The sequence below is a fragment of the Mastomys coucha genome, unplaced genomic scaffold, assembly GCF_008632895.1.
Source record: "Mastomys coucha isolate ucsf_1 unplaced genomic scaffold, UCSF_Mcou_1 pScaffold13, whole genome shotgun sequence".
In the NCBI taxonomy this organism is placed as follows: Eukaryota; Metazoa; Chordata; class Mammalia; order Rodentia; family Muridae; genus Mastomys; species Mastomys coucha.
This window is the reverse complement of record NW_022196895.1, coordinates 17,493,415-17,505,659: the sequence shown is the minus strand read 5'-3', so window position 1 is coordinate 17,505,659 and position 12,245 is coordinate 17,493,415.

Below are 12,245 nucleotides of genomic sequence, written 5' to 3'. Positions count from 1 at the left end.
AAAAAAAAAAAAAAAAAAAAAAAAAAAAAAAACCTAGCACTCTCCATGTGTTCTTGAATGATTTATTTTTGGCTTCTTGGCTTGGTGAGTCAGTCTTGCTATGTGTCCCCGACTGACTGGGTCTTTTGCCGTGATCTGAATGAGAATGGTCCCCCATGGGCTCATAGGTATTTGAATGCTTGGTCACCAGGAAGTAGCATTATTTGAAAGAAGAAGGAAGCATGGTCCTGTTGGAAGAAGCATGTCCCTAGGTGTGGGCTTTGAGATTCCAAATGCACAGGCCAGGCCCGGTGTCCCTTTCTCTTCCCAAGTCCTGTGGGTCTGGACGTAGGACTCTCAGACTACTTCTCCAGACTGCTTCTGTCTGCACCTCCATGTTCCCTGCCTTGATGCTGACCTTCTGCAGCTGTAAGCAAGACCCAGCTCAATGCTTTCTTTTCTTTCTTCCTTTCTCCCTTTCTTCCTTCCTTCCTTCCTTTCTTCCTTCCTTCCTTCCTTCCTTCCTTTCTTTTTTCATTTATTTGTTTATATTTGTTTGTTCATATGAGACAGAGTTTCTCTGTGAAGCCGTGCCTCTCCTAGAACTTGATCTGTAGACCAGGCTGGCCTCACACTAAGAGCTTTGCCTGCCTCTGCTACCCAAGTGTTGGCATTAAAGATGTGTGCCACCGCCATCCAGCTAAACGCTTTCTTTTAAAAGAGTTGCTGTGGTCACGGTGCCTCCTCACAGCAATAGTCACTGACCAAGACACTTTTTAGAGCCCAGTCTAGCCTCAGACTTTCAGCAATCCTCCCACCTCATCTTTCCCAGGTGCTGGTATTTCAGGCATGCACCATCACACTGGGCTTTGTACATTTTTATACTGAAGTGCCGGGGATGGGAGCCAGGGCCTTGTACATGCTAGGCAAGTGTACAACCAGTGAGCCATATCCCAGGGATATGTAAAGGCAACATGTCTCTCTTTGATGAGTGTTTTCCATTAGTCCAAGTGGAACTAAGATCAGAGAAACTGCATTTGGGTCCAAGGGCACTGGCCCCAGTTGCTGCCCATGGAACTTTATCTAATCTCCTAGGTTGGCCCCAACTGGGCTGATAATCCCTGCTTCCTTCTTTATGGGAAATGCTAGATGATCGTCTGTTGCCCTGAGCCCCCAAACAGGAATGTCCTCTGTTATTGCTGGAGATAAATCCACAGAAAGTTGAGAATGAAAGAGCCAGAAGGCGGCAGATGCTCACATTGGGCAGCACGGAAGCCAGAGGAATGGCCAGCCGTTTCGCTATTGACTAGACTTCTGTGCAGAAGAGCAGAAGAGTGAATGGCAAGGACTCATAAGGTGGGGGAGGTGTAAACTGAGCCTCGGGAAGCAGGCAGTACAAAGCTGGTGGGCACTTGGTTTGGAACAGACAGAAGAAGTGGAAGTTTTAGGCAAATTTTCATTTCTAAGGACACCAATAACTTGTATTTTTACAGATTCTTTTTAAAGAATATCAAAGTCCTTCTTTCTGTTGGTTTTTTTTTTTACATTTATTCATTTGTGTGTCTGTGTATGCATATCTGGGTGTGTGTGTGTCTGTGTCTGTGTATGCATATCTGTGTGTGTGTGTGTCTATGTATGTATATCTCTGTGTGTGCCTGTGTCTGTGTCTGTGTATCTGTGTATGTATGTCTGTATATGTGTCTGTTTATGCCTCATTGTGTGTGTGTGTCTGTGTGTATGTGTATGCACGTCTGGGTGTAGGCAGCCACTTCGACGGTGGCGTCCAAGATGGCGCAGGTTTCCGATGCACCATGGCGATAAACAGTTCCACTGCGCATGCGCCAAACCTCTCCTGAGTTGGTGCATGCTAATGAGACGATTACCGGGGGACCAATCCAGGAGGGCCACAGGGCCACGAGAGCTTTACACTCGGCTCGGGTATATAAGCAGCGTTCGCTGGGCAGCCGGGACCAATTCCACAAAAGCAAGAAACCTGAAAGAGCAGTAACACAAAGGAATTCCTGAGTAAACCACGTGAGAAGGAGCCTCGGTGTTCTGTCGTTATTGCTGCTGGTCAGCAAAGCGCGGGACATCTGGGTATGTGTCTGTGTGTCTCTGTGTGTGCCTGTATGTGTGTCCGTGTGTCTGTGTATGTATGTCTGTGTATGTGTCTGTTTATGCCTGTGTGTGTGTGTGTGTGTGTGTGTGTGTGTGTGTGTGTGTCTTTGCACATGTGTAGAGGTCAGAGGGGGCAGCTTTCAGGAGTCAGTTCTCTCCTCTCACCATGTGGGTCCTGGGTAAGTCCTGGTTGCAGGTGCTTTTACCCACTGAGCCACGTCACTGGCCTTAGTTCCTGGCTCTCCCAAAGGAGATTAGGCTTCTGATAGAGATAAGAAATGCCTTGGGGAAGGAAGGGCTGGAGAGATAACTCAGCTGGTAAAGTGCTTGCCGTGCAGTCACCAAGACCATAAAGCTCAAAGTTCAGACTGACACGCCAGCCAACACTGAAAACTAGCCTGTGTTTCTGATGCAAGTGCTGAGGAGGCAGAGACAGGTTCCTGGGATTTGCTGGCCAGCCAGCCTAATCTGGATCCCAGTGTGAAACTGTCCCAACGAAGAAACTGACCTGCACAAGATACCCTCCCTACAATTCATCATGGGGAGGGGAAGGGTAAGGAGAGTGTGCCATTCATTCCCTAGGGGCCTGTAGACAGCTATGGCTGCTGGTAGGGTATAGGACAGTGAAAAGCAGCCTTGTTCCTGGTTGAGCTAAGGCTAGAAACCCCAGTGACCCTAAAGGGACGGCACCCTAAAGGGACGGCAGGCGTTTTGCCTGGTTCATGGACACTAGGCTCCTGACAGAAGGCTGCAGCCTTCCATAGATTTGTGGCCATCAGTCACATAAGGGCAATGCCCCAAGCCCCTTTACAGGTAGAGGATGTGACCACAGGTCATGTAGGTTCAAGACAGATCTCTGTCTTAGTGAGGTGCCTAAAGGCCTGGAGGGCTTAGCCACTTAAGCTTTCCTTCCCAGACACTCCTCCCTTCAAAAGGTGTTTAAACTTCAGGCCTGCCCTGAGAAGTGGGGTACAGTTTCACTAATCCATTTCCTGCTATGACATTAAATGCCTTAATGCCAAGGACTGCCTCTTTTCACTGGGATCCTTGTAGGGAGCCATAGGGGCCTTTGTCTAGAGCTGTCTAGTCTCTTGTAGAAGGTCTCTCTGTGTTCACCCAGATGGCTGCCACCTAGCCAAGCTCAAGCCAAGCCAACTTGAGGACTAGCCAAGGACTCTATCCCCTACCCCTACCCCCACAGGACCAGCCAGAGCTCCCCTTTCTCCTTCGGGGTGGGCCAGATCCAGCCTGCAGGCCCCCACTCCATTCTCAGCTCTTCTGCAGCTCCCAGCGGGCGCCTGGGTGCCCAAGAGTGTGAGAACCAGAAGGCCCTGGCCTTGCAGGCCTGGCTGTCGCCGAGACCTCAAACTGTGCTTCCCCACCCCTGGAGTGGTGTCCGTGGCTTCCCATAGCCCGACACCCACTTAGTGACATTGTGGGGTCAAAACTCCTGTGTCCTACCTCCCCAGAGTCCTACCTCTGTGGGGGAGTGGACACAAGACCCCATTAACCCTATAGTGGGGTGGGCTCACTTTCTTCAGTGGTGTAGCCACCGATAAATTGTCCATAAGCTGGTAAGTAATCTACACCCATACAAGCAACCCCAATTAGACTAAAACACATTTAAGAAGACATTGAAAGGCCCGGCAGTGGTAGCACACACTTTTAATCTCAGCACTTGGGAGGCAGAGGCAGGTAGATTTCTGAGTTTGAGGCCAGCCTGATCTACAGAGTGAGTTCCAGCACACCCAGGGCTACACAGAGAAACCCTGTCTCGAAAAAAAAAAAAAATAAACAACAACAAAAAACTGCTCTTCCAAAGGTCAAATCCCAGCAACCACATGGTGGCTCACAATCACCCATAATGAGATTTGAGGCCCTCTCCTGGTGCATCTGAAGACATCTACAGTGTACTTATTTATAATAATAAATAAATCTTAAAGAAGAAGAAAGTAGCAGGAAGACTGACATAGAAGAGGGTCAGAAAAAGCAAGGGCAATAAGAGGATAATTGGAGTGGAGCAAATTAATTAATTATACATGCATGAAATTGTTTTGTTTGTTTGTTTGTTGTTTTGTTTTGTTTTGTTTTGTTTTGAGATAGGATTTCTCTGTATAGCCCTGGCTGTCCTGGAACTCACTCTGTAGACCAGGCTGGCCCCGAACTCAGAAATCCGCCTGCCTCTGCCTCCCAAGTGCTGGGATTAAAGGCATGCACCACCACTGCCCGGCTGCATGAAATTGTTAAATACTACATTTTAAAAAATCAGCAGTGCCCATGGCCACATTCCACTCCATCTGCCCAAGACTCCCAAGGGTCTTAAAACAAACAGAAGAGAAGAAGAGACATCTTTGTGGGAGAGGATGTGGCTCCAATGGTAAAGTACTTGCCTGGTGTGTATCCAGTCCAACCCTAGCACCGCATAAACAGGGTAGCATTTAGCAGATAGAGGCAGAAGGATGGAGAGTTCAAAGTCATTGGGCTAGAGCATACAGCTTGAACCTAAACCATGGGCTGAGAAGATGGCACAGTAGGTAAAGGATTAACTAAACCAGCATGAGTTTGCATTCCCAGAACCTGAGTCGAACAGCAATATGTACGGGAATCATGCAGCTCTCAGAGTGAGGTGGGAGGCCAAGACAGTGGGGTCCCCGGGAACTATGGTAGGGAGCAGTGGGGATACACTCAGTTAGCCTGAAAACAAAAAGAGCCTGTCTCACACAAGGTGCAAGGTGAGAACCCACACCTGAGGGTGTTCTCTGGTCTCCTCACATACTCTGTGCTATGTGCCTATACGTATGAGGGGGTGATGTTTTAAAGTTCCAGCCCTTCTTCAGAAGGGAGTGGAGGTTACAGTCTCTTCAGATCCTATAGGACCGAAATCTACACCCAAATCCTGAGCTAATGCCATTTTTTAGCCCAATGTATTTTGAAACAATAATCTACACCTTAGATGTGTGTACAGAGAGAAAAGGACATCTGAAGAGCCTGAGCACATGGCACCCAAGCATGTGAAAAAGTTCAGGCCAGCAGTGGAGGCCACCTCAGCAGAAACACCCATCACGTCCTTCCTCGGGTATCAGAACACTTCTGTTTTGTCTCTTTCTCATCCATAACATGTGACCAAGGGACAGGCTCCCCAGCCAAGCCTTCCTCCATTTTTTTTTTGTTTTGTTTTTTGTTTTGTTTTTGTTTGTTTGGTTGGTTTGGTTTTTCGAGACAGGCTTTCTCTATATAACCCTAGCTGTCCTGGAACTCACTCTGTAGACCAGGTTGTCCTTGAACTCAGAAATCCGCCTGCCTCTGCCTCCCAAGTGCTGAGATTAAAGGTGCCCACCACTCCCCAACCGAGCCATCCTCTTTTAACTCAGTTTGGCTTCTTTGCTTTTTAAAATAGTTCAGCTACAACAGAGAAAAGATCACTGTAAACATATACATATGATTTATGTATTCATATCTGGTGCTTGAGGGCTCCGGGTGACTGTCAGTTGTCAAGCTTTTCTTTGTATTATGCTATGAGTCCAACTGATTACTTATCAGCAGTGTGAGAATCTCTGTCGTATGGTTAGCTGATAATTGCTGTCCTTGGAGGCCAGCTGGAGTTGGAGGCAATTGTAAGCTCCTGGACTTGGGTGTTGGGAACCGAACCCAGGTCCTCTGGAAGAGTAGCAAGAGTTCTAGCCACTGAGCCATCGCTCAACCTCTTGTTGCTTTTTAACGAATGAGCTAGGGATCAAATCCTGGTCCTTGCACTTGCACGATAAGCATTTAGCTTGGGACTGAGCTAGCCCCTAAAATATCATTTAAAAATCATCCCAAGATCAGTTATTTGCAACACACAAAACAGTATGTTCATGGTGATTTTCCAAGGACATGGTCTCCATTCCCCTTCTTGGCCACAGGGGTTTGTACACGAGCCAAACTGTACCAATCAGAACGCCGCATCCTTTTCCTCAAGCACACTCAAGCAAAGGCAGGACAACCAAACCTTTCAAACAGGAGCTGGGAAGAACAAGGTCTTACTGGTAGCAGAGTTGTTGGAACCTCAGTCAAGTCTCACCAGCCCCACCACAAGCCTGCCTCGGAAATGGAGCTGGTTTGACAGAGAAGGGCAAAATGGGGAGATCTGAGGACAGGACCCAAGAGGACCTAATACCATGGCTATTTCTGCTCCCTATCATCACCTGTGGATCTCAGCCTTCCCAGCATTCAGATCTGCAGTAAATTACGTGTCCTCCTCCTTATGCAAACTTGTAAATTCTTCATCTGTGGTCCAAAGGCTTCTTTCTGACTTTTACAAGCAAGAGTCCACCTTTAACTGCATTGTTCCTCATTCTCTTCTCCCTTATCTGGGTTTCATCAGAACACCAGTGACTAACCAGCAGTGATGGCACCTGCCTTAAAGTCAGCTCCAATTTCTCTCTCATTTCTCATGATTCTGCCAGGCAGCAATGGCTAAATGAACAGACTGAGTCTAAAAGCCCCTGTCAAATCCCTGTCGCTGGCTGGGTGATAAAAAGCTTCCGGTAACACCTGGGGAAAGTGGCCTGTGCAGATGGATCCTACAGAGCAGGGTTCCTCTCTCTCGTGGACTGTGTGCGGGTTGCCATGGATCATAGTTTATAAATGTCACCAGTCATGGGATTTGAAGAGGTTTAGTTCATGAAAGCATTCCTGCTGTCTGGGCGTCCGGTCTTTTAGTGTGCCCTTCCTTCCCCATACCCGCTTATATTGTCATTACAAAGTGATCCAAGAGATTGAAGCCCAAGGAGAAAGCAACACAGAGGCAAAATCAACCAAAAGAAGCCACTTAGAGGGAGGTAAAGAGGAGAAAAGAGCCAGAGTAGAAGTCTGTGGAAGAGCGCTTGCCTAGAAGTCTTCTTTAATAACCAGGAAAGAAAGGGTGGGGCCACATAAGGGAAAAATCAAGGCAGGAAGCTTGCAGTGTTGACACAAGTGAATAAATAACACAATTCAGGAAGTTTAGCTGGGGAAAATCCCAAGTTCAAGGCTTGCCTAGAACAGAGCAAGTCCTTGTCTAGGAAGAGAGGAGAAGAGGGAGCTAGCTGAAAGCGGGCACAGAGGCACACACCTGTGATCCCAGCACTTGAGAGGCTGAGGCAGCAAGATTTCTGTTAGTTAAAGGCTAGCCTGGGTAAGAGTCCAAGCAGCTGATCTAGAACGCTGAAGTGATGGCTCAGTGGTTAAGGGCGCCAACTGCTCTTTCAGAGGTTCTATTCCCAGCACCCGCTTGGAAGCTCATAACCACCCATAACTCCAACTCCAAGGGATCCAACACCCACTTCAGACCTCCATGAACTCAGACACTTAGAAATGGCTGATCTTCTTGGAGGGTCAGAGCAGAGACAGTTCCTTTACAACCCAATACCCTCTCCTCCCAGTACCCCTCAGACTGAATGGGTCTTTTGGGGATAAAATTGAAGTGTCTGCAGGGCTGGAGTTCTTCCAGTTCATGGAATAGTTGCCAGTGGTCTACTCATTCCTGCTCTTTATGCATCCCCTTAATCCAAATTCCAACTCTTGTTCTTGTCTCTTGCCCATATGTAAATAAACATTCCAATGTGTTTTTAAAGAAAAACTTCACAATTCTCTTTACCAAGTCACTATCCTTCAGGTTGAGGACCCCCTGAGTCACTTTCAGGGAGGAGCCACCTTGGACCTAAAAAGAAAGTCCCTCCTGGAAGACATAGAATGAGTTTTATATGCTTAACATACAATTATCAGAAAATGGTCAGATATTAAATATTTAATACAATCACTAAAATAAACCCCAAAAGAACATGCCATATTAGAAATGCCAGAAAAAGAAAGTACTTGTTTTTAAGGCAGAAGCCAGCCATGGTAGAAGAACTTGTAATACCAGCACTTGGGAGTCAGAGACAGGAAGATGGTGACTTTGAGTCCAGCCTGGATTATGTAGCAAGACCCATTTTTAAACAAACAGGTAGCTAGATAGCTAGCTCTGCTCTTTATATGATCTGTACACACTTGAAATATAGATTGGTAAAGGATATAAAAGTATGATTTCTTTAAAATAACTCATCTTCCAAGATTAGGAGTCCTAAGCATAGCTATTGGAAATATGTAACAAATTTAGTCACATAAAAGATCTAATAAGAACTAACTCATGAAAGGATCAGAGGCCGGTGCCCTGAGCAGACCTTGGGCACAAATTCTGCAGCCAGTCCCACAACAACCAGAGAAAGCTCCACTCCCAGGCACTCTAATGCACCCAGGATCAGAGGATCAGAAGTGAGGACACAACATCTGTCCCAACACCGGGAATAACTGGGACCAGCAGGACTCAGGCACACAGGAACTCCACCAGATCAGTGGCACTGGTTCCAGTCTGCCTAGGCTGGTACCCTGAGCAGACCTTGGGTGCAAACTCTGCAGCGAGTCCCATAATTCCCAGAGGAAACTATATTTCCAGGTACTCTAATTAGCCCAGGATCATAGGATCCCAGAATCGCAGGATCACAGAGACAGATTGACTCTGAGGAGTTCTGACATAACCAGGATCACAGGAAGGACAAGCCCCAGTCAGATTTAGCCAGGACAGGTAGCACTAGAGATAACCAGATGGTGGGAAGCAAGCATAAGAACATAAGCAACAGAAACCAAGGTTACTTGGTATCATCAGAACCCAACTCTCCCACCATAGCAAGTCCTAGATACATCATCACACCAGAAAAGCAAGATTCAGATCTAAAAATCACTTTTCATGATGATGATACAGGACTTTAAGAATGACATAAATAACTCCCTCCAAGAAATACAGAAGAACACAGGTAAACAGTTAGAAGCCCTTAAAGAGGAAACACAAAAATCCCTTAAAGAACTACAGGAAAACACAATCAAACAGGTGAAGGAAACGAACAAAACCATCCAGGATCTAAAAATGGAAATAGAAACAATAAAGAAATCATAAAGGGAGACAACCATGGAGATACAAAACCTAGGAAAGATATCAGGAGTCATAGATGCAAGCATCAACAACAGAATGCAAGAGATAGAAGAGAGAATCTCAGGGGCAGAAGATACCATAGAAAATATTGACACAACAGTCAAAGAAAATGCAAGAAGCAAAAAGCTCCTAACCCAAAACATCCAGGAAATCTAGGACACAATGAGAAGACCAAACTTAAGGATAATAGGTATAGAAGAGAGTGAAGACTCCCAACTTAAAGGGCCAGTAAATATGTTCAACAAAATCATAGAAGTAAACTTCCCTAACCTAAAGAAAGAGATGCCCATGAACATACAAGGAGCCTACAGAACTCCAAATAGACTAGACCAAAAAAGAAATTCCTCTCATCACATAATAATCAAATCACAAAATGCACTAAACAAAGAAAGAATTTTAAAAGCAGTAAGGCAAAAAGGTCAAGTAACCTATAAAGGCAGACCTATCAGAATTACACCAGACTTCTCACCAGAGACTATGAAAGCTAGAAGATCCTGGACAGATGTGATATAGACCCTAAGAGAACACAAATGTCAATCCAGGCTACTATACTCAGCAAAACTCTCAATTACCATAGATGGAGAAACCAAGATATTCCATGACAAAATCAAATTTACACAATATCTTTCTATAAATCCAGCCCTACAAAGGATAATAGAGAGAAAACACCAACATAAGGGGCAAAACTACACCCTAGAAGAAGCAATAAAGTAATCTTTCAACAAACCCAATAACTCCACCTCTAACAACAAAAATAAGAGGAAGCAACAATTACTTCCTTCATATCTCTTAATATGAAAATTAATATTACCAACTTATCCTAATCAATTCAAATTCAAAAGCATGAGGAATTGAAATTTTGTTTGCTATCATCTGGTGGCCTCTCTAATTTGGTAATTGCAGAAATAGGTCTAATATCGTACAATCCATACACACTTTCTGCTTGTTTGTACATGACAGTGTCTTGCGGGGTACCACACAATGGCCTTAAAACCATGCTTCTCCTATCTCAGTCTCTCTATTATTAGGATTGTTTATTTGATATTTTAAACTATACTATGGTCTTCAGAACAGCTTACATATTTCAAGATCATTTATACAGCCAAAAGAAACATAAACAATTAACTTGGAAAATGGCTTATAAGAGATCAACAAAGAGTGAGACTGAATATTTTGCTTGACGTTTGTAATTCTTGTATCAATTTTGAAGAAGAGAACTTTATAAGTTACTCTTTCTCTGAGATGAATGCTTTTCAAAATCATCACAGTCAATGAACCAGATCCTTACCCTCACCTAATGTCTATGCCACCCTCCAAGCAGAACCATTGTTCATTGAAGCAGTTGGTGAATGACTTCATGGATAGACCATCTTAATAAACACATCATTTCTTAAATGAATGTAACCTGTTTCCTGTGGGCTGAGAATGAAGACAATCACTCAGGCCAAATACCTTTGACCATAGCAGGAAGTCTCTGTATCCAAAAATTGTTCCTACAATTCATCCCTTGGTGTAGCAGAACTGTCAACTCTTGACTTAGCTACTATGGAGGTAAAATCCTTTGGTGATGTGAGGGGCATTTTTGTTTTGGTTTTGGGTTTTTTGTTTGTTTGTTTTTGTTTTTGTTTTTGTTTTTTTGAGACAGGGTTTCTCTGCATAGCCCTGGCTGTCCTGGAACTCACTCTGTAGATCAGGCTGGCCAAAATTTGGTTTTGTCATAGAATATCTTGGTTTCTCCATCTATGGTAATTGAGAGTTTTGCTGGGTATAGTAGCCTGGGTTGACATTTGTGTTCTCTTAGGGTCTGTATAACATCTCGAACTCAGAAATCCATCTGCCTCTGCCTCCCAAGTGTTGGGATTAAAGGCGTGTGCCACCACCGCCCAGCTGATGTGAGGGGCATTGAAGTACAGTCTTTTTTTTTTTTTTAAAGATTTATTTATTTATTATATGTTAAGCATACTGTAGCTGTCTTCAGAGGCACCAGAAGAGGGCATCAGATTTCATTACGGGTGGTTATGAGCCACCATGTGGTTGCTGGGATTTGAACTCATGACCTTCCAAAGAGCAGTCGGTGCTCTTCCCCACTGAGCCATCTCACCAGCCCTGAAATACAGTCTTATTACAATGAACTCCAATGTCTAAAAATTGTTCTTGTACCACAATAAGAGCCAAGATTTTAAACTCTACTAAAAACAAAACAAACAAAAAGACTTTATCTATTTATGTTCATTTAAAAAAAAACTAGTAGTGATATATTATTTAAAATATACAGCTAATATGTTTGGAGTTATTTAAAATTCATATTGAGAAAAATGTATGTATTTTCAGTATTGCTGAAGACAAGCATCTACATAAGATTGTTTGATTGTTTTATATCAAACAACTTTTATACTAATCATTTTTATTATTACAATATTTTATAAATTTTAAAGAATATGACAAAATTAAAAAGAAGGTATTTCAGGTATTGAAGGGGGGTCTCTGGGAGGAGTTGGGGTACAAAAGGGAAAGAAGAATGTGATGTAATTCTATTTACTTAAAATATGCTTTTAAATGTTAACAAATTCAGATAAACTGAAATTATGTATCTTTTCTCATCATAATGCAATAAAACTTAAATCAATTTTTTAAAAAAAGAAATAACTCATGAGCAAAATACTGCCCCTTCTCACTCTGCTCCTCTGCCCATGTGGGATCTGGAAGTCCTACACCTTCAGAGTACTGTGTGTACAAATGTATGAGTGGACAGGTCCAGGAAGGGCCTCAAGATGCCCTGTGGGAAATGTCGTCAGAGTGGGGACAGAGGCTTGCTGATTTTGTAGTATTAGTGTTCAATTTAGGTCTTTAGGAAGTTAAGGATTGTTACAAGGATTCTTTCCCTAGGGGCACAAAACAAATTTCTATCCCTTCTTTATAGGGCACCAATGACAAACCAAAGTCCAAGTCTACCAAAGTCCTGCCTGGAAAATCAGTGAGCTGAATAGGCTTACTTACAGAGCATGAACAGGGGTTATTTACAAACTGGGGGGGACCCTACTGGTAAGTCTCATCCCCACAGCTGCTAACCTTCCTCACCCAGTGCTCTCTAGCACTTCTTGATACCACAAGGCTATGTAGAAATAGGGCAAGATTATATGCAAATAGCTGGCAGGTGCAG